Genomic DNA, 21,685 nt, shown 5'->3' with positions numbered 1-21,685 from the left:
AAAAAAAACAGCCTGCACAAAACGACAGCAGTGCATAGTAAAAGTAAAACACAAATAAGCTGATTCAGGCATAAAGTATGGTAAAATAATTTTCCCCTTTAATATTTTCCAAAAAAAACACCCTCTCCACCCACAACAGTGGAATGGAGGGAAATGGGTGATGGAAATGGAGGGAAATAACAGGCCCATTCTCTCCCCAAACAAATCGACCCATTCTCAAGCAATGTCCAAGCAAAAGTCCATGAAAAAAAACACCCAGTCCCAACTCCCTCGCCACCCACAGCAAGTCCCTCCGACCCCCAAAAAATTGTAAAATGGCTTAGAAGAGGGCAATGTCCATATGGGCCTGGAGCTGGTCCAGGCTCTGGTCTATGCTCCCTAGTCGGCTTTCAATGTGGTCGAGTTGCTACAGGAAGCAAAGTTAAATTGCCTGTCTGAGTGGGAGGGTGTGGCAGCGGTGGCAGTCAGGGTCCTTGACTGCTGGCACCGGCAATATAATGGCCGGGAGGCTGGGGCTCACTTGCTGAACTGGGGCCCAAGTCAGAGGCAGCTACTTCTGCATCCTCGTTCTCCACGGCCACCAGCTGCTTCTATTTGGACTGGATGGTCTCCAGCCTCTGCCACCGCAGCTAAGCAGCTATCTCCTGCCTGGTGGGTGGTGCTGGTGGACCAGTAAGAGTAGCTATATAAAGAAAAACAAAAAGAAAAAACAAACTGTAAACAATGCTCTGTGCAAACACTTGTTTAAAATTAAGAAGTGGGTGGTACAGTAGCAGTACAGTGCTGGTCCCCTAGGGCCATTGGAATTTGATGTGATTATAATTTGGAGAGTCACAGGGCCAATTTTATTTTTTACCCACATATGCCTCACATAAAAAGCAGTGACTGTCTGGCAGAAAAGAATTAAGGCAGAATAACACCAGATTAAAAACAGTTATTTGATTTTTTTTTCAAGTAAATAAACACACACTGAGTGGAAAAATAAATTACTTGTCATTAATTAGGTAGGCATTATGCACCATGGAGTACAAGTTGTTGTGCTACATGAATGGAGGCATGCTAGCCAGCGTGTCGGATACTATCCTATGGTCTGCAGCTTGGGCAGCTGTAGTTGACAATTTTCTATCTTTAATTCCAATATCCCTCCTTTTCTCCAAATGCCTTTTACTTTCTATCCTGACTCCAAAGAGGCAGATAAATAATAAATAAGATACTCCCTCACACACGTCACATATAAAATGCAGATATTATTATCCTGTTCACTGTAAGAAGACGGTGGGGAAAATGATGGACTACACTACAAGGAAAGGAATGGGTTATATATACGGTATTTGTCACGTTCATCACAGAGTATGCCTGACACCAAACTTGAAATCAAACCAGGCACTTAGTCAGTCAGTCAGTCATAGTACTTTATTTCGATAAATCAATATCATAAAAAGACAAGGGAACAAAATATGTAGACTCAAGCAAAAAATACAATTGATACCAAATGAATTCTTGTCTTATATACATTCAATCATAATATACACATAAATAATACTAAAATAGATACATTTAATAAAATTCAATCCTAAATATACGTTAAAAAGAGGTCAGTTGAGATAAAATAAACTGTACAAAGCGTTTACATAAAATCAATTAAAAGTCTTTCTTAGAGTGATCACTAACCATGGGCAAAATACAGTTCAACGCGTTTAGGGACCATAGTTCGGAGTGATGTCAATCGACAGCCTTTTCTTGACTCTGATAGCCCCCACTAAAAAGTTAGCAACGTGGAAGGTTATCCTTGGTGTCTGTAAGAACTGTAAAAATAGGAGTGCGGGCTTAACCTGTATGAACAGAACAGTCATGAATGAGAATGCACTCCTCCCCTTAATAATACACATGCATGAAAAACTCGTTAGTGAGTGCGTGCAGTCAGTGTCAGTGGATCACCTCAAACCACAATTATTTCAAAGGAATTCAGAGACAGGGGCACTCCTCTCGTGCTCCACACTGACGCACTGCAGAAACTGGGAACTACTCCCTTCAATTATGTCCATTTCATCCAAGTACTCCACAGTAAACCGATATATCAAGTAAATATTCCGATCTCTTGTTGCTCCAGTATACTGTTTTTCTTTCATCACACAGGAGACAGTCTGATTGAATCTGCGTCTTTATTTGAACACTTCTAATACCAGCTGCATGTCACTCCAGACTTTTTACAACGGTACGTGCAGATTAATCGCTATATGAGGTAGATACATCGTGTTGATACCCAATGCATTTCGAGCCTCCTTAGGCTCTTCGTCAGGGGTTTCTATGACAAATGAAATAAACAGCTTAGCTGACCCAGTCATTATAACAATTGCCTATAATCTTAAACTATAAGTTAACCGTAACCCACAATCCCATTACATGCCATACCCCTCCCCTCAGCCAATAAGATTCCTGTGCTGCTGATAAATTAAACCACCCTACTCAAACCCTTCATCCACTCAAAACATGTTCTCAATACCTTAATTCAAAATGCCACCCATTTCACCAAAAACGTAATCCTCCCTTGTTCCCTCTTCCCCCACATGCACTCTCTCCCTCACTGTTGTTTCTTATGCCATATCCCTCGCTGTTAATTCTTAAACAGACCACCACTACCAAACTAACCTCCTCGTGCTGCTCTCCATATACACGCTGCTTCCTCTCTATTCCTAGCTGTTAGTTCATAGATACAGCTGCTTTCACTCTCGTGCGTTTGAATGGTCCTAATACACGTTTTTAAGTACCAGCACGTGCCTTCCTCCACCTATAGCTGCACTCGATTTTACACCAACTGCACACTCGAAACTCCATCTACCATGGTGCACCTCTCACCCTCGCTGCACAACCAGCAATCCACCCCCCAACAAGTCTGTGCTCCCTTAACCTTAAACGAACCGTACAACAAAAATTATTAAACAAAACATCATCATCTCTGAATTGTCTAAACCTGAAACAATAATACATGCGTAATAAACATGATTGTGAAAAATAAAAATAAGCTGTATAGCGTGCCCTAAATCCATGAATACATTAAGAATGCGTGTAAAAACATAATGACAAGCTACTAATACATCTGACCCATACATCAGCTTTAACTGTTCATGATACATGTCCGATTTTGATTCCATGAAATCCACTTCATGTTTCCACTGTCTCCGCTGTGACAAATACATACTTATGCTTTCTTTCTCCAATTTCGAAAAGCTTTATTCATCCGATGGGGTGCAAAACTCGTAGAGGTGATATTTTCTGAACAGAACAGTCATGAATGAGAATGCACTCCTCCCCTTAATAATACACATGCATGAAAAACTCGTTAGTGAGTGCATGCAGTCAGTGTCAGTGGATCACCTCAAACCACAATTATTTCAAAGGAATTCAGAGACAGGGGCACTCCTCTCGTGCTCCACACTGACGCACTGCAGAAACTGGGAACTACTCCCTTCAATTATGTCCATTTCATCAAAGTACTCCACAGTAAACCGATATATCAAGTAAATATTCCGATCTCTTGTTGCTCCAGTATACTGTTTTTCTTTCATCACACAGGAGACAGTCTGATTGAATCTGCGTCTTTATTTGAACACTTCTAATACCAGCTGCATGTCACTCCAGACTTTTTACAACGGCATTTTGAATTAAGGTATTGAGAACATGTTTTGAGTGGATGAAGGGTTTGAGTAGGGTGGTTTAATTTATCAGCAGCACAGGAATCTTATTGGCTGAGGGGAGGGGTATGGCATGTAATGGGATTGTGGGTTACGGTTAACTTATAGTTTAAGATTATAGGCAATTTTTATAATGACTGGGTCAGCTAAGCTGTTTATTTCATTTGTCATAGAAACCCCTGACGAAGAGCCTAAGGAGGCTCGAAATGCATTGGGTATCGACACGATGTATCTACCCCATATAGCGATTAATCTGCACGTACCGTTGTAAAAAGTCTGGAGTGACATGCAGCTGGTATTAGAAGTGTTCAAATAAAGACGCAGATTCAATCAGACTGTCTCCTGTGTGATGAAAGAAAAACAGTATACTGGAGCAACAAGAGATCGGAATATTTACTTAACCTGTATGAACCCAGCCTCTTTAAGGATTGGAAGCAAGTATTTCCTTCTTAATGCCGTAAAATGGTCACAGAACATCAAAAAATGCAAAGTGTTCTGGGTCGAGAAGTTGTCACAGTTACATGGCAGGGCATTTTCGGGAGAACACCAAGTTGGAAAGTGACCCAAAGATAAGTGGATCAGGTTTAGCCGAAAACGGGTTAGGAGAAAGCGATGATAAGGCAGGTTAACGATAGTTAGATATGGTTCCGGGCCAGCATGGGTGCTCAGGATAATGCCCGCCCTTACCATAGGTTTCTCCAATTCTGTTTGTTCCCTGTCTATCGTAACATATCTCCCATCAGGCCTTTGATCTGGACTAGGTCTTTTGCCATTATTGTAGACGGGGATGAGTAAAGGTCTGATCTCCCTAACTTGGAGAGACTGTTTTTAATATAGGCTAGCCACGGTATTTTACATGCTCTATCTAACTGCATGCAATCTTTTAAGATGGTGTGGTTGAGCAGAATTTCCTGGTTCAGCCAGATCCTCAACCAGGCCAGAACAGGGGTGATTTTAATCTGGTCAGTGATATGACCCATGCCAAGTTCAGAGTGTACAATGTAAGTAGGAGTTGACTGGGGGACGGAAAGGACTGATCTTAAAAATTTATTTTCGGTGATCTGAATGCTTTCCGTCGAACAATAACCCCAAATGGCACTGCCATATGTTGCGACAGCTAAACTTTTGGCTTCATAAATTTTTAACAGAGTGACTATCGGTCTTGCTCCTAATTTTTTTTATAAAACTCTGGAGGGCGGAAGAAGATCTGGCAAGAGCAATATTTCTATTTTTTATATTCGGCCCCCAGGTGCCTTTCTCGTCAAACGTTATCCCTAGATATGGAAAGGTGGCTACTCTACAAAGCTCTTGTTTCCCACAGGAGAATGTTTTTGTTGGCCTGTTATTCGTACCCCTGCCCATGATCATGATTTGAGATTTTTTAACGTTGATCTTTAGGTCCAGGGAACTCATAAATGCCTCAAAAGCATTCAATAGCCTTTGGAGGCCCATACCAGTACGAGAGAGCAATACGGCGTCATCCGCGTATAGGAGAACTGGAATACCAAGTTCACCTATACGTGGGACATCGAGAGTTGCCGCTTTAAGGGAGTGTTCCAAAGCATTTATATAGATTGTGAATAGGAGGGGTGCCAGGATGCAACCCTGCCTCACCCCTCTTTCTGACTTAAAGTGGTTGGTGCAACGCCCTTCCGAGGTTACTCTGACCGCAGCTGTTAGGTTAGAGTGGAGGTCAGCTAGAAGACAAACTAGAGCCCTGTCCAGTCCTATGTTAAGCAGGATATTCCACAATTTGGAGCGATTAACAAGATCGAAGGCAGACGAGAGGTCCATGAACCCCAGGTACATGAGCCCCTCTCTAGCCTTCGTATATTTTTCGACCAATAGGTGTAAGTTTAGACTTTGATCGATTGTACTCCTTTTGGGTCTAAAACCGTACTGGACGTTAGATAGTACCCCTTTCTCAGTTATCCATTCATTCATCCTAGAAAGGATAACCCTACCCAATATCTTCACCGATGAGTCGATTAAAGATATCGGTCTGTAACAGGATGGATCTTGCCTGTTACCCTTTTTAAAGACCGGTATGATGATCGATTTTTTCCATGAGTCCGGAATTTTATCGGTGATAAGAACATTAAAGACGTTACATAGGATTTTAGACCAAAATTTAGGTGCATGTTTAAAAACGTCCCCTGGAACCCCATCAGGGCCTGGGGCTTTATTTTTCGGGGACGAATCAATTGCCCGTTCCACTTCTGCCGGTGCAAAAGTAACAATTTGCTTAGCGGGACACAGAACCCCTCCTTCCACTACTAAAGGGGCAACGATGATATCAGTGCCAATGGGATCTGTGTAGATCTCACTAAAATGTTTAATCCAACCCTCATCGGGGATGTTAGCCTCAAGAGGGGTATGTGGGTCCTCCGAAAAAAGTGGCTGATTTATAGTGTTACAAAAAAGGCCACTATTTTTTAGTGTTGCTGGGTCCAATAGCTGCGCTAAAGCATTATCTTTTAGAACCCTCTTTCTCTCTAGAATAGTTTTCTTATATATAGACCTTGCACTTACTATGTCCGCACAAATTTTGGGTGTAGCCTTGAGGGCTTTTAATAAGTCCCCATGGGCATTAGAACATTTCTTGTCAAACCATCTTTTTCCCACAGACACCATCGGGCTAGGTTTTTTCTGGAGACTACGGTCAATTTCTATGCAAATGTTATCAAAGGCTGCTATGACCTCATTGCGTTCAATTCTATTTGTTAAACATATTGCAACTTCGTCCTCGGTCCTATGCAACACCTCCTTTAAGAAACTTTCAGGAACTGTTTTTGCCCATTTCAACCTGCGATTTTGATCTTTTGCCACAAGATTTGCTCCCCCTCTACCTTTAGCTGATTTAAGGGAGAATACGTTGGCAAACAATAACTCTAGAAGAACAGGATTATGGTTACTAAAAACTGATACCTCCGTATAATATTTAATAACATTACACAACAAACAAGAAGTCAAAAATATATAGCCTATGATAGTACCCTTGTCATTTCCTTTAAATGAAGGGGTTCTATTATTTCCATCCCCACAGGCTGATTCATATAAATTCCATCTAGCTATAAAAATTTCTAGAAGTTCACCACGCCTGGTATGCTCAAAATGCACTAGGGAGGAGAAGGGGGGGGACATCAACATCCTAACTAGTACATGATAAAGGGCATGGATGTATGTTGAAATCCCCTAATAATATTAATTCATAAGTATGAGCATTAGTACTATAGGCTGACAAAAATGTATCTAGTACATCAAGATTGTGACTGGTGCAATCATTGGCATTAGAATTATAAAAATTAACAAAGAGAATCTTAGCCTTTTCTTGCGAAGCAAGTTCAACGATCAGACAATTGTCAGAGCCAGATAAACGTTGGGTAAGTATCCCTTTTATGTCTAGTTTAAATAGAGTTAACAGGCCCCCCTTGGGTCGTCCAGCCACGCTACTGATAGCTGGAATGCAGAAGCAGCTGTAACCATCCAGAGAAAAGCTATTCGTCAGATCCCATGTCTCTTGTAGCGCAATAATGTCAAAAGCTTTTAGTGACGATAGCCATTCTGGGTTCCCCATTTTGTTCTTTATGCCAGCAATGTTCCAAGTGGCAATTTTAAGAAATGGAGCTAATGACTCGGGTGGCTTCCTGGTTGCATCAGGGAGTCAATAGTTTTCCTCCAATGAGGACAAAGCAGAGTAACGATTAGAGAGGGGAAAAGTGTGATCCCACTGCCTGTTAGCTGGCTGATGGCCATAAAAATCCCCATCTTTTGAATGCATAGGAACTCTCAGTGGCATGTTAATAGGACAGCCAAGCCCTCCCCTAGTAGTGTCATTTCCGTGATGCTCGGGCAATTGGGGCCGTCGCTGCTGAGTGCTGGTCAGATGACTATAAAAATATCCAAGGGGTCTAACAGCAACTGAGTTATCCTGGTTGGGGAAAGAGGCGGCTCTTAAGAGGACGGTAGCCACATGTTGAGGGTATTTGAAGTTGATTATAATACAATCCCCTCTTGTGGTTTTCCTTCCACACCCAATCCAGCCTACTCTACGAGTAGATATTATATCGTTTGAAAGAGCCAGCGGAAAACCACACTTTTTATTCAGCCAGGCAAGTGATTTATTTTTTAAAGCAACGTGGGTTTCCTGCCTAGAATACGACATACAGGAGTCAACCTCAGGGACATTAATCAGTACCACTGTGTAAGGAACACACTGTGGTGGGAGGTTAACAACATTGTTTCTCCTGTATTTAGTGAACCCCGGAGCTTCACCCTCGACTAAGTTCATCTGGGTATTCTGAGAACGGTTTTGTACTAAATGTGGTTGTCGTGAGGTAGGTACTGAAACTAATGGGATAGCCACTGGTGGATGTGGTGATAAAGTGGGTGGCAAGGCATTTACAGGCCGACATGTCTGACTACTACCCCCAGTGCCCCCAGGACCTCCCTCACAGGTGTTAGCAGTGGGGTGAAAGATGGATTCCGATGAGCTGTGGCCCAAAGGGCCAGACAGATCGGGTTGGGGGGTTATCAGAGAAGGAGGCCGGGTCAGGTGGGAATCCAAGAGACCTTTCAGTCTGTTTACCTCTGAAGAGACTAGATCTAACTTCGCCAACAAAGGGCTAAGCATTGACTCTAGTTTAGACTCTAAAATAGAAGCCAAGAGATCTATAAGGGCCGGGTGGAGAGTACTCCCCTCAGCTTTATTAGTGGCCTCTGGGGTATCGTTTGGTGACTCAGGTGTAACCCCCCTACTTGGTTGTGCTGAGCCTTGTTTTTTGGGCTTTCGGATTACCACCCTCTTTGCTGGGGCCTTCCTACAAGCACGCACCCTTCTGTGCGTGGGAGATGGAGATGGAATGTCCTTTGAACAAGATGCTAAACACTGGGAGGAAATTGAGTCATTTAAAGTTACATGCTCTTCCATACTTTCAACGTTTACCAAGTCGTTTGTTATATCTATATTAACATCAACGGTGTTAATGTTATCGCTGCTACTTTCTAAAACAGGAGGTCTAGTGTTAGAAGTGGTAGACCTTGTTGGTGACGTTTCTGGGCTCAGTCTGCCAAGGGAGAGTCTCCTGTCTTTGTTAATCTTGTTTACCACTTTCACAAGATAATTGTCCATAGTCCTGTTATCACTTGTGGCAGGTAATTCGGTAGACCTGGGCTTCGACATCAAGGCAGGCAACTGTTAAAGCTTACAAGTAAGTAAAATGACAGAATCTTCACCTGGTGTTCAGAACTAACATACAGTCAGCATACCCTACTACGAATTATATAAACCACAACAACACCAATGTTCAATAGGGTAGCTTACTTACAAGTCCTGAACCCAGTGACCTTGAGCAGGATCCGTGGCCCAGCCTGGCCTCTTCCGGCCCCGGACGGCCACAGACGGTCCCGCCCTTGTCCCGGGCTTCTCCCGGCGCTGCCCGCGCGCGGACCCGCGTCGCGGAGGTTAGGCTGTGATTTTGTAGCGCCTCCATGCGCAGGTGGCGAGTAGTGGGCGGGAACTTCCTCCCCCTGGAGGCAGAGGATGCCGGGAGATGTAGTCCCCCGTTCCAGCCGCGGCCGCGGTCGCGAGGACACCAGGCGCTGCGGCGGGAGGGAGACACCAGCAGAGGAGAGCCCACGGCAGCGATCCGCTAGGAGAGCAGGGAACAGGGAACACACGCAAGCCTCTCCACACGTAAGTAAGTGTTTATGAGACCCCCGCTCCACCGAGGTTAGGCTGTGATTTTGTAGCGCCTCCAGGCGCAGGTGGCGAGTAGTGGGCGGGAACTTCCTCCCCCTGGAGGCAGAGGATGCCGGGAGATGTAGTCCCCCGTTCCAGCCGCGGCCGCGGTCGCGAGGACACCAGGCGCGGCGGCGGGAGGGAGACACCAGCAGAGGAGAGCCCGCGGCAGCGATCCGCTAGGAGAGCAGGGAACACACGCAAGCCTCTCCACACGTAAGTAAGTGTTTATGAGACCCCCGCTCCACCGAGGTTAGGCTGTGATTTTGTAGCGCCTCCAGGCGCAGGTGGCGAGTAGTGGGTGGGAACTTCCTCCCCCTGGAGGCAGAGGATGCCGGGAGATGTAGTCCCCCGTTCCAGCCGCGGCCGCGGTCGCGAGGACACCAGGCGCGGCGGCGGGAGGGAGACACCAGCAGAGGAGAGCCCACGGCAGCGATCCGCTAGGAGAGCAGGGAACACGCAAGCCTCTCCACACGTAAGTAAGTGTTTATGAGACCCCCGCTCCACCGAGGTTAGGCTGTGATTTTGTAGCGCCTCCAGGCGCAGGTGGCGAGTAGTGGGCGGGAACTTCCTCCCCCTGGAGGCAGAGGATGCCGGGAGATGTAGTCCCCCGTTCCAGCCGCGCCCGCGGTCGCGAGGACACCAGGCGCAGCGGCGGGAGGGAGACACCAGCAGAGGAGAGCCCACGGCAGCGATCCGCTAGGAGAGCAGGGAACAGGGAACACACGCAAGCCTCTCCACACGTAAGTAAGTGTTTATGAGACCCCAGGCACTTAGTCCTAATTTACTCATTGGCCTCGCCCACCACCACAAATTATTTCCAACAAATTAATTTGCTGGGCAGTAAGGAAAGAAAGCTTGACTTACTCTACTCCAGGGTAAGGTAGAGGGATTAGGCGGGTAGGTAGAGCTTTTGCTATAGAATACAAAGTTGAAAGGGAAAAATCTGAACAGGCGTAAAATGTTATGGGAAACCATGAAATATATTTTGGAATTACTTCACATGGCCAATAAAATATGGCACATGACAAGAATAAATGTTTCAATTTTGTGAAAGGCTGGTACAGAAGAACTTGGGAATAAATAAAGGAGTGAAGTCTTAAGAGGTGACTGAGTGGGTGAAGGGAAACACACCTTGTGTGTTCGGTTTGCAATGCATTGAAAACTTTGTAGATGCCGCATTAACTGAAACAGATGCACATTGCACAGCCAACACTGCAGTCACACATTAAACCATACTGCACTTCTATCATGGGTGGCGAAATTCCATGGGGAGTGAGGGGGTGATGAATGATGATGGGTGGGATACATATTTGCCTCACTTAACAAATACAGTGTGTCAAGGGATTAGAACAAAAATTAAAATACCCCCCACTTTGAACTATAGCTTTGAAAACCATAAAACAAAGTCGACGAAGTAGGTGAGCAGCATGCCCTTCTCCAGAAGAGCCTACTTGTTTATTCATTCAATCAGTTATTCAAATCATCCTTTAATTCTTCTATATTCACCCATAGACACCATGATTTAACCTTAAATTTCTCTCATCCGGTCTTTCACCAAAATTTCCAATACATTATCCATTCCTTCAGTATGCATCTTTTCTTTCAACCATCCTTCCACCCATCGATGCATTTACCCAATTCCCATCCAGGCATCCTTATACCCACCCACTCATCCTTTCCTTCACTCATATACCATTTCACCCATCTTTTATTTTAACCTTCCGTTCTTTACCGTCTCCAGCAAGCCATCATTTTTAGCATTCATTATATGAGCTTTTGCTGAGTTGCAGATAGAGGGGGTCATAACTCAACCACTGCTGTAGCTGGTAAAGCTGGGGGGGTTCAAGGTCATATGACCAGTGCCCGTCCCTACTGCTGCTTCTCCCCTTCCAACTGATCCGTCTCCTCCTGCAGCGGCACTGGAGCAGGCATCACTGGTGTTCTTTGCGGATAAAAGAAAACATTATACATATTTTAGATGACAATGGCCTTGTAGCTAGTGAGTCTAATAGTAATTGTCAATAAGCAAGAAATGTGACTTATCACCGCCCGTCCCTGCTGACACTTCTCCTCCTTCAGAGGTATTTCGAGCCGGCGGCACTATTTGTGGCTAGAAAAAACATTATACATGTTTTAGATGCCAGATATACCTCCCATTCATTTTAATAAAAAAATACAACTGCAATACATCACTACAGTTCGGTTACCACTGCAGTATCTTCTATCAGCATCAGCCTGGGCATTTTTTTGGTTCACAATGTTAGATAAGCCAGGTAGTCAAGCCAACCGAAAACATTTGGTATTGGAGGGGCAGAGGTATAGTCTATGATGGTTATCGATGATGATGAGTCTGAATCATTTAAGTGCAATGAAGGGGTGGTATAATAATGGTCAATGAAAGAGATTAAATGTTGTTTGGTAAATGCAATGGGACCTTATACTTTCTAGCCATGCTGCACTGTCATGGGAACTTATAAAATACTATATAAATGAATTACACAGCACAACATTGGGGTTTGGGGAGATTCCTGACAATGGCCATTCTCTTGTTAACTGTTAGAGCATGATCAAGAAAATAAAAGCCCTCTCAACAAACATACATGTTGAATATTATTTATAGTACTAACTTACTTGGGCCTCCAATCTTCACAGTAGACAGTAGAGTACCAAAAATATGTTGTTAGTATTACAGTACCACTAGCTATATAGTGCAGAGGGAAAGATTACCAACACAGTAGAAAAAACTATAGAGTAGTACTGACTGGAAAACATGTCAGCAACCAAAAAAACATGAAATAAGGAAAACTAAAGATAATACAGGGATAACAGGAATTAAATAATATAATAGTGGGCTGAGGTAAAAAGTTAGGCAAATAATAAATAATAGGACTTATTGGGCTGAAGAGAGCCCTCAGCAGTGGCGCTCATGGTGGCCGCCTTCTCCCCAGCTCTTCCTGGACCCGCCTCTGCGCTGTCCCCTTCTTGACCTTGGTTGATGATGTAAAAAATAAATTAGATAAAAAAATAGATTAGTGGTACAACTCCACAAAATTATTATGACAGACAAGCACAGTAACATTGTACTTAACTAATTCAGATCGCCTATAGTGCTAGTATCGATTATCATTCAGTTGGCCATGCTAATCTTAAAAATCCTATTCAAAATGTCCTTAACAAAAACTACACTTGGAACTAATGCATTGCAATGAATGATCTTTGATTCTATTTTAATTTCTCAAACCCCTTGATGGACCAACTCAGTCTCCCTTTTTTGCAATGCATAGATGCATGCTATGGTTGTATGACAAAATAAAACATGCCATTAAAATGCATGCCTTTATAGTGCTGTCATTATAACGCATGCGTCTTCAGTATGGATGCCTTTAGGTTAAAAATATTTTCCACGCATAAGCCTCTTGCACACATGCCTTTACATCAAAAATGTCTTTGTAAAGACTTGCTTTGTAAAGGCATATGCATGGTTAAGTTTTCAAAATTCGTGGGCTCCTGTCACTTAGCGCCATGTCTGGTTTCACTGTATCTTTTTTGCAGTACTACCACTTTAACTGGCTCATGTCCTCGGCAACCAAACTTGGTTCTTTTTTTTTCAGCTAGCCAGCAGTTAACTCTTTTGTCACACTAAGGGGTCTATTAGGATGGAGGTCGTAAAATCACCCCGACCGCAATGGTAGCGGGAAAAGACCGCCCACCAGGACCGCGGCATTACCGCCAGTCCAATTAGTATGCTCCGCAGTCGAAATCCGATCGTGGCGGTACAATCGCGGCCTTTAACATTGCAGCAGTTGCTGCTGCCAGTAGCACCGCCGCAATGTCAAAAGGAGCATGTCCTGCATATCCCTGCACTGCATGGCAGGAACTGCACAGTGCCTGCCACCTGGTACAGGGACATGTGATGGGTACCCCCCCAGTGTACCCACACCCCCCAACACATTGGGGGCCCGCAATGGGCCCTCGGAGACATTCACCACATGCCTTTCCATGGCGGTTCCACCGCAGCGGAAAGGCTGGCTTCCGCCGGCATCATAATCATGCTGGCGGTGCCTGGCTCTGCACCAGCCCCATTTTAGCAGTCCAGCTCTGCCCGCCAGGCAAGCGTGCGGACTGCTACTGGCGGAAAAGTGGCAGGCGTGATTTCTCACTGCCACGGTCAACACCGCCATGCTAATATGACTGGCGGTTTTCCAAGTTTTGATGGCAGACGGATGGTCGCTGCGGGCCCGGCGGTTGCCACCGCCGACCCGGCGGTGGCCATCCGTCCGCCATCCTAATAGACCCCTAAATATTTCGGATTCCATGGGCTCTTTTCACCGAGTGGCGCTTTTCAAACTTTCAGCTGATTTTACAAATGAGATGCAATTAAATGGAGATTTATTGGTGAAGTTTAGAAGTTATGAGTGAGTGCACCTCATCTTGTTGAGGAGATCTATTATAGAGTAGAGGGAGTACACTTCCCAACTTATACAATATATTAGGTATAAACGATGAAAAGTTTGACAACGCTTTTTACAAGAGTAAATATACACAGGGGATACTCACTACATTTTACTTTGTAACTTACGGTTAAAAAAAATATAATCTCCCTTGTTATTTACCTGTGTACCCTTCCCAGACAGTGCTCCCATAGGGGGTGCCCACTGCCAGGCCTGCCATCTGCTGCCAGCAAAGAAAGGAGGTGGTGCTGCATGAAAAAACGAGTACTGCCACCTCCACCTCACAAAAGATTACCTGGGGCATCACTTCTTGTTGGCGCCGCCGTCCGCCGGGTAGGCCGCTGCTACTGCTCGTAGTTCAGGGGGCCTGGTGTCACCGCTCCCCTGTTTGCCCTGCTCTGACATGGTGCTGGGTGGGGGGGGAGAAAAACAGGGAGGGGAAAGAAGGACAGGAAGGAAGGAAATGAAATACAAATGGGGAAGTAACACAAATGAGCGGTAGAATTATTAGGAGTGCGGAGGATTGAAAAGATTAAGAAGGGATTCAAATCCAGGCACTGCACCATTAAGAGAGTAAGAAAACAAGATGGCCGTGCCCAAGCAAAATGTCTGGTGGCATTTGCGTTGTGATTTCCAACGTGAGAACGTACTCCACACTGTGCTTGATGTAGAATGCAACAAAAACAGGCGCACAGGAAACCCTACCCATCTGTGGAACTCTGCATAGCACAGCAAAGTTTTCGGACCACTTTGTGGTGTTTCACGCATGCGAATACGTGAACTCTGCCCAGGCCTAGTTCTTATGCTGCTCCCAAATCTCTGCAATGAGGCACCTGCTTTGGCCCCATTCTGCATCTCACATTGTTGCGTCTGTTCAGTATGTAATTGTATATTGATAACATGTGTTGATGAGTGTGCGTACATGAGTTTGTATTCTATTTTCTGATAATACAAATATGAATGATTTGGTTACAGGAGAAGGATCTGTAAGGGTTTAACAATACATGTTATTTTAAAAAAAATACAACAACCTATGCAAAATTATGGACAACATGCATGTGTTTTTGACCATGTAAATATTATTACATGAATATACATATGGAGAACGGGATGTACATGAAGAATGAATTAAATGCTCCCAAGCTTCCCTTTAGAACTGTGATTGTAAAGTTTTCACACACCAGTGCTTATCAGATGAAGTGTCCCATGCGAATGCATTAGTAGGCCAGCAGGTAAACGAGCAGTGTTGTCTCCCAATCGAAAAGCTGCTATTTACTTATTACAAACTGAGGTATTTCCTTGAACCTACTCTCAAAAATGTATCTGCATTGTTGGAAGGAGAATATGATATGGAGTCACAAGCATGGCACGCATCAAAAAGAACTGTCAAAGGGACACCGATGGAGTGTGGAGGAACCACACTGAGAGAGTGGTTTCCCCAAATTGTTTCTCCCCAACCTAGCCTGTTTGTATCATGGCATTGCCCATGTTGGAATGGATGGTTTCAATCATGAAATGGAGACTTAATGGTATGCACCCTTCTTTCCTTCTGCTACTCAGAATGATTCCCACTCCTGTGTCACCTACCAACCTCACAATATTGAGAAAGGGATCAAGAACAATTCCACTGCTCATCCGCATTCTTAGGGACCCTTTTCTATCTGCAAATGGACTTTAATTAGATTCCTTAGTAATGTTCATATTTCTATGTTATTGTATTTGTGCGTATGTGCTGGGTGGAAGCCTATCCTTGGACATGAGCAGATGATTCTTCCTTAGTTCAGGAAAGTTGCAAGGTCCTAGAGGTGCAACAACATACCCACTGTGCTTGCCACCCAGAGTTGGTAGGAAAGGTAGAGCATAGTAACTCCACATGCAAGAATAATATAGCCACAATGGGCAGGGGGCTGGACCAGGGTGCTGATCACAGCGTCCAAATTCTGATACCTCTCCATGGAGCAGTTTGCAGCAATATATCCCATCTCCCTCACACCAAGACACCTTAAATCATCTCCTAACTCTTTGTGGTGTTGTGCCCAATGGGAGGCTTTGGACCTTGACTGCTCGTGCCACCTCCCGCACTAGCCTGTGGTGGGGGTTAGGCAGATCATTTGGCAGTGCTCTATGCCACCCTCACCATCATTGCCACATGGCGCCAAGTATAGCACTTTTGACAAGTACACCCAACTTGGGGGCCCTTCTCTGTCCACTGGGGCCTGCGAACATGATGGACCACACCCAGACAATGCTGCACTCCTGGCAGCCATAACTCAGGCCCACAACGTGCTCGATGCCAAGGTTAGTGCAGTAGATAGCAATGCTATATTACTCCATCCGGTTCTACAACAGGTCATCAATCAGATCACAGAAGCCGAAACTAGGGTCTCAGGTGTGAAAGACTCAGTCAACACCCTGCAACTGTTGCGGAGATTCTGAGCATACACAGAACTATCTGCAGGAAAACAGGACCTCGGTGTATAGGGGTTGTACCTTCCTACCACCTTAGTACCCAAAATCCCAAAACCGACTATCTATAGTGTCTCATTCGTTCTCCCACATAATCACAAAGCTACAAATGATTAGATAACCCAGAATACAAGACATACCCTTTCGCTCACTAATTCATACTTGTCCACAATAAGGAGTGTCAGAGTCACTGTATAGTTCAAAATGTTTATTTTAACTATCGTGCCCTATAATGCAGTATACGAGCCACTACCGGCAGCAAAATGCATAAACCTAACACAGTTAGCATTGTTACAATACCATAAAATATGATGTCATTATATACAAACAGTGGAAAAAGGACTATAAGGCCTAACCACCCTCCCCTTGGTAAGTTATGATTTATTATATAAAGGAAGATCTCTGGGCTTTGTCAGCAGACCCCACACCTTAGAGCCTAGATGGTAGCTTTACATCATAGGAACATCATAGCTCTTCTCCAAGGAAAGGTTTCCCTCCAAGTGTGTGTGAACAACATGCAACTCCAAAATAAATCAAAGCACAAGCTCTCCAGCAGCGCAGCTGTGTGTAGCATGTTGTGTCTAGGTGCTAGGGACTGACCAGAACAGAATAACAAGGGGCATGTTAATCGACCTTGCACATCGTGTTCAGACTAAACTCCAGGAACAGCAGAGAACACAGAAAGCAGACCGTTCTCATGTGAAAAGCACAAACAGAGTCTTGCAAAATAAAGTCATGTAGTAACGTGCGCAAAAGCACCATCATGGCAGCTGAGCTCATGCCAAGTTAGCAATGTCGAGAATGATCCTAAGGGCCATATATCACAACAAAGGGTGACCAAACATATTACAGTGACCAGGGAGCTAGGTGTGAGAGTGGGGGATGCAGATACTTGAGATGTATTGGCTTCCTGTAAGGATGCAAGAGATCTTCAAAGGAGTGCTTCCTGGATCTCTGGCTTTGCTATCTGATGCCTGCGGAGGCCTGTCGTTATGCTTTGTGGTTGAGCGGGCCCACCGGGCTCTAGTGCTGCACCCTTCTCTCAGCTCCCGACCCAGAAAGTTTATTGCAAAACTTCTGCACTTTCTTGACAGGGATGCTATCCTCAATCGTGACTGTCTCAAAGACAAACTTGTATACCAATCTCAGGCTATCATGATCTTCCCACATTACACAAAGATGGTGCAGCAATAACTGCAGTCCTTGCTGGCAGCTAAGCAACGTCTTCGGGACCTTAACATCGAATACATGCTCCTTTATACAGCAAAGTTGAACGTCTTTTATCAATTCTGGACACTTTTCTTTGAGACACCTTGAGAATGTTTTCAATAGACCAACAAGAGAGTACACTTGAAGCTGCATACTACATGTGCATAGACTCTGACTAGTCCCAGGGCCACAGACAAAACTGACCCTCGAAATCCCCTGCAAAACTTTGAAACAGATCTCTCCTCATGGATGAGCTCCCGGCGGGATGCAGAGATTCTGGCTGCTGATCTCAAGCCACTGGTCTCCCAGCTATCGATCACAGTACCCACTAAGTAACCTTGACAGGGGTTCTTGCTCCTTTCAGTTTCTCCTGTGAGCTTTGGCATGATTTCTATAGTTTTGACTGTAAGACATTGCGTGTTGTGTAGTTGATCCCCTCATGTATTCACTCATGTTAGGTTTAGGGATCCATTAGGACATGCCTAGCAAGGCTCCCTGTTGGGGCCTGGCAACGGACTACCTCGCAACAGATACCTCCTGTTCTCGCAGCATGGAGGAGTTGGATATATGTTTATGTTACTGTTGGCAATTTTTATATCCTAATATATGTGTTTTTTTTTGCATGCCTGCTGCGCTCCTTCTTCTCTGCCCACCTCACCTGTTGAAGTATCACCCTAGCACCTTAACACTAAATGGTTCAGTTGACCAACTCCACATGGAGTCATGGAATGTGACTGGCCTACTGAACAAGATTAAAAGGGGAGTGGTCTTGAAACATGCCAAGTGGGAATATGGATAATTGAAGGTAAGTAAACAATTAAATAAATAAAACGAATTTCGTAGCGCGCGCTGCATCGCGCGCGCTACGAAATTCGTTTTATTTATTTAATTGTTTACTTACCTGCAATTATCCATATTCCGGTTTTTAGAACCCCCCACCCTGCCCCCCCCCTGCCCCGCCTTACCGCCCCACGGAACTCCCTCCACGGGCCGCGCCTGAGATGGAAATGTAAAAAAAACAAAATTATAAAACCGGGGACTCTAATTATAAATAATTGGTGGTATGACCCTATATATGCATCTGAGAAGTGGGCAGTGGGAGACACCCCTCTTCTCTCCAATCTATACTGTAGGGGAAACTGTAATGCTCTTCCCCAGGTGACGAGGGTAATCTTGAATCAATGGCATTCGTCTCTCCAACGAATGGGGTGGTTGGGAAGGATGGCGGAGTGAAAACCGCTCAGGCAGGGCATTCTGATACCACAGGTAGTGGCATAGGAGTGCTTTCACAAGTGGGACCTGATTGAAATTTTTACCCTGGAAGATGTTCTGAGTGGAACTATCATCAAATCTTTTCAGACACTGCAGATGGAATGTCAGCTTCATCAAAGCCAATTTCATGGCTATCTTCAACTTCACCATGCACTGGCTCCCTACATAACTACCCTGTCCGTCCTTCCCAAATTTACTCCACTGGAAGGCAAACTTCTCATAGGTGATTTAGGGGGCCATAAGGTCATGAAGATTTACCAGACATTGCTCTCCAATCACCCTGACACATTCAGCACTCAAAGAGGCGTGAGAGGTCGACTTAGGTGCTCTGACATATGAGCACTGGACTTAGGTGTTGAGAGCAATCGCAGCCAGACTTCAACTGATCTAGTTTAAATATCTCCACTGGTTTATTTCACGTGCCACCTGCTCTGGCGGATGGGGGTGACTCCCAGCATTTGGTTTAACGTGGAGGATGGTCCTTTCCTCCATACTATTTGGAGGTGTTCAGCATTGGCTCGCTTCTGGCACGGAGTGACCACGTTTGGGTGGGGTTCTGTCCTGGTCGGTTCCCATGGATCTAAAACGTATTCTTCTACATATCACTGACACATTAGGCAGCGACAGATATAAACTTTTGATATTGTTTTTGGGTCTGACTCTGGAAAAACAGGACATTGACCAGGAGTGGAATGTCATGACTGCCCAGTCCCTGGCTGTGTGGAAGAGGTGAACGGAACATTGCATGGGCTTAGAGGTGGTGGTATATAGAGCAAGAGGCTGCCCTCATAGACATCCCAAGTTATGGCAGGCATGGGTGGACTATCGGGGCATAGAGTTGACACCTGGTCTGTTCGGTGCACCAATTGATCTATGACAAGGTTCAGACATTCACGGGATGAGAGAGGGTTCAGTGGGTGTGGGACGAATGCTTTACTACTTGGCCTTACTTTGTATTTAATTGACAGGCATTGGGTGGGGGGTGTGGCTGGACAATGCAAGCAGACATTTGTTTTTCACTATGTCTTTTTCTTTCCTTTTTGTTATATTACCTTACGTTGGCCTTTGATGCCTTACATCTTGCATAAAATCAAAATCCATAACATTTGTTAAAAAAAAAAAAAAGAGATAGCCACAATGTGCTCATAACCCCAGCTAAAATGACCCAATGCTCTACACCTGGAGTCAGGGTTTATTTGACAATACGATTATATGGTTTTAGAATCCTGCAAACAACCGATTCATTGTCTCTAGAGTTTCTGTTCTCAGGTCCAAACTGCCCTGTCTGAGAAAGAAAGTGTACTCAGCAGTGTTGCTGGAAGGGACTCCCCCAGGCCCTACTAATCTCCAACACCACCGTGGTGTGCTGGAGGCTCCCTCCTGAAACAATTCTAATCACTGCAAGAGTGCACAATGCCTCCTGAACCTCACCAAGTTGTCCCACCTGTATATCCATCTCCCGCATACTTCCTGGTCCAGGACCTATTTTGCTAAGGCAGCCCACCCTGATGTCTCAAGTGAAGAATTTGTTGCCTGCACCTGTTCGACTGCAAGATGAAGTCACCCCTTGCCATACCTGTGCCTCCTTCTGAGGTGAAAGACTTGCAACCCACTTCAGGGTCCCTCTGTGGACCTGGCCATCCTTCTTTTCTTCAAATCTCCTGCTTTCACAAATCTAGTGCAGCATCAGAGAAATGTATATTAGTAGTATCTTTTCAAAGTCATGTGATCCTTCTCAAGATATATCCCATCTCCCGCTGAGACTCCCACTTCCTGAGTACCAGTTTCTATCGCATGTATCTCCTCAATTGCTATCTGTGGGTCAGTAATGCAAAAAGAGTGATGAATTGTGAGAGTGGCAAGAATTCCAGGCCATAAACGTGGGGAGGAGAAGCACTATCTCACAGAGTGCCTATTTTTGGTATTTTTGCTATAATAATCATGTTTTAGACTTTAAGTAGGTATGAAGACACTGCTTTTCTTTCACACATTTCAGAGGTGGTTTGCTGCACAGACATATGCATTGCGACATATTGACTAATCGCAAATCCTTACCATACCACAGGGAGGGACAATGCTGTGGCATGGATGTATGATCATAGTCTGGCACCCCCATCCCTTTACTGGCCTCTGATCAGGGTTATGAGTAGCCAGAGAGAGGTGGGCAGCAGGGGAACTGTGCTTAGTAGCGGTGAAGCTTTTATGTTTTACACTACCAGGCCATTTTTAAGAGTTGTGTCATCTCCAGAAGGGAGAGCAAGGACGTAAGGGACGCGGGAGGCAGGTGAGAATTTGGTAAGTTGCTCTGGCAGCGTATCAAACAGCCATCCTCTGCATCTTTAGTAAGTGAAAAAAATGGTAGGGCCTGGTCCAGATCTGTAGAGCATGTCTTAGTGAAAACTGAGGATTGGTTGCACATTATCTGTTGAGGGCTGGGAACTTGTAACTTTACCAGTAATAGGCAATATAGCTGTTTACCCAATAGCACCTATTACGAAAAGACACGCATGAAATTAGGAAGAGTACTTTATTGTACATCTCGTAACAGCCTCTCGGACACAGCAGCCGGGAGGGACCCTCCAACAACAACATTCCAACTGTCACCAGCGGTTCTTGGGGCAATGGGAGATGCCATATAAGGTAGGAAGAAGGGGGTAGGAGCGAAGGGAAAAAGAAGGAAGGTAAATAACACTTACAGTATAAAAGTAATACTTGAGACAAATTACAGCACACCTAATTAAAATATGTATAACTTGAGTCACTGGGCAGTACAGAAATTTGCAAAGAATTACAGAAGTGTCAGGTAAAATGCAAAATCAACCCTTCACAGTTAATAGATAATTGTAAATCAA

At 44.7% G+C, this 21,685-nt stretch overlaps 1 pseudogene across 1 annotated transcript in view; it reads right to left on the bottom strand.

The window, feature by feature from the left end:
• LOC146817863 (amine sulfotransferase-like) overlaps positions 1-21,685 on the bottom strand; it is a 251,311-nt pseudogene that overhangs the window by 16,667 nt on the left and 212,959 nt on the right. The window contains exon 4 of the transcript XR_014962854.1: positions 6,214-6,223. The product of XR_014962854.1 is annotated as an amine sulfotransferase-like (transcript). The remainder of the gene's footprint in view (positions 1-6,213; positions 6,224-21,685) is intronic.

The sequence above is a fragment of the Triturus cristatus genome, chromosome 6, assembly GCF_964204655.1.
Source record: "Triturus cristatus chromosome 6, aTriCri1.1, whole genome shotgun sequence".
Lineage (NCBI taxonomy): Eukaryota > Metazoa > Chordata > Amphibia > Caudata > Salamandridae > Triturus > Triturus cristatus.
This window is presented reverse-complemented; position numbering and strand designations above follow the sequence as displayed.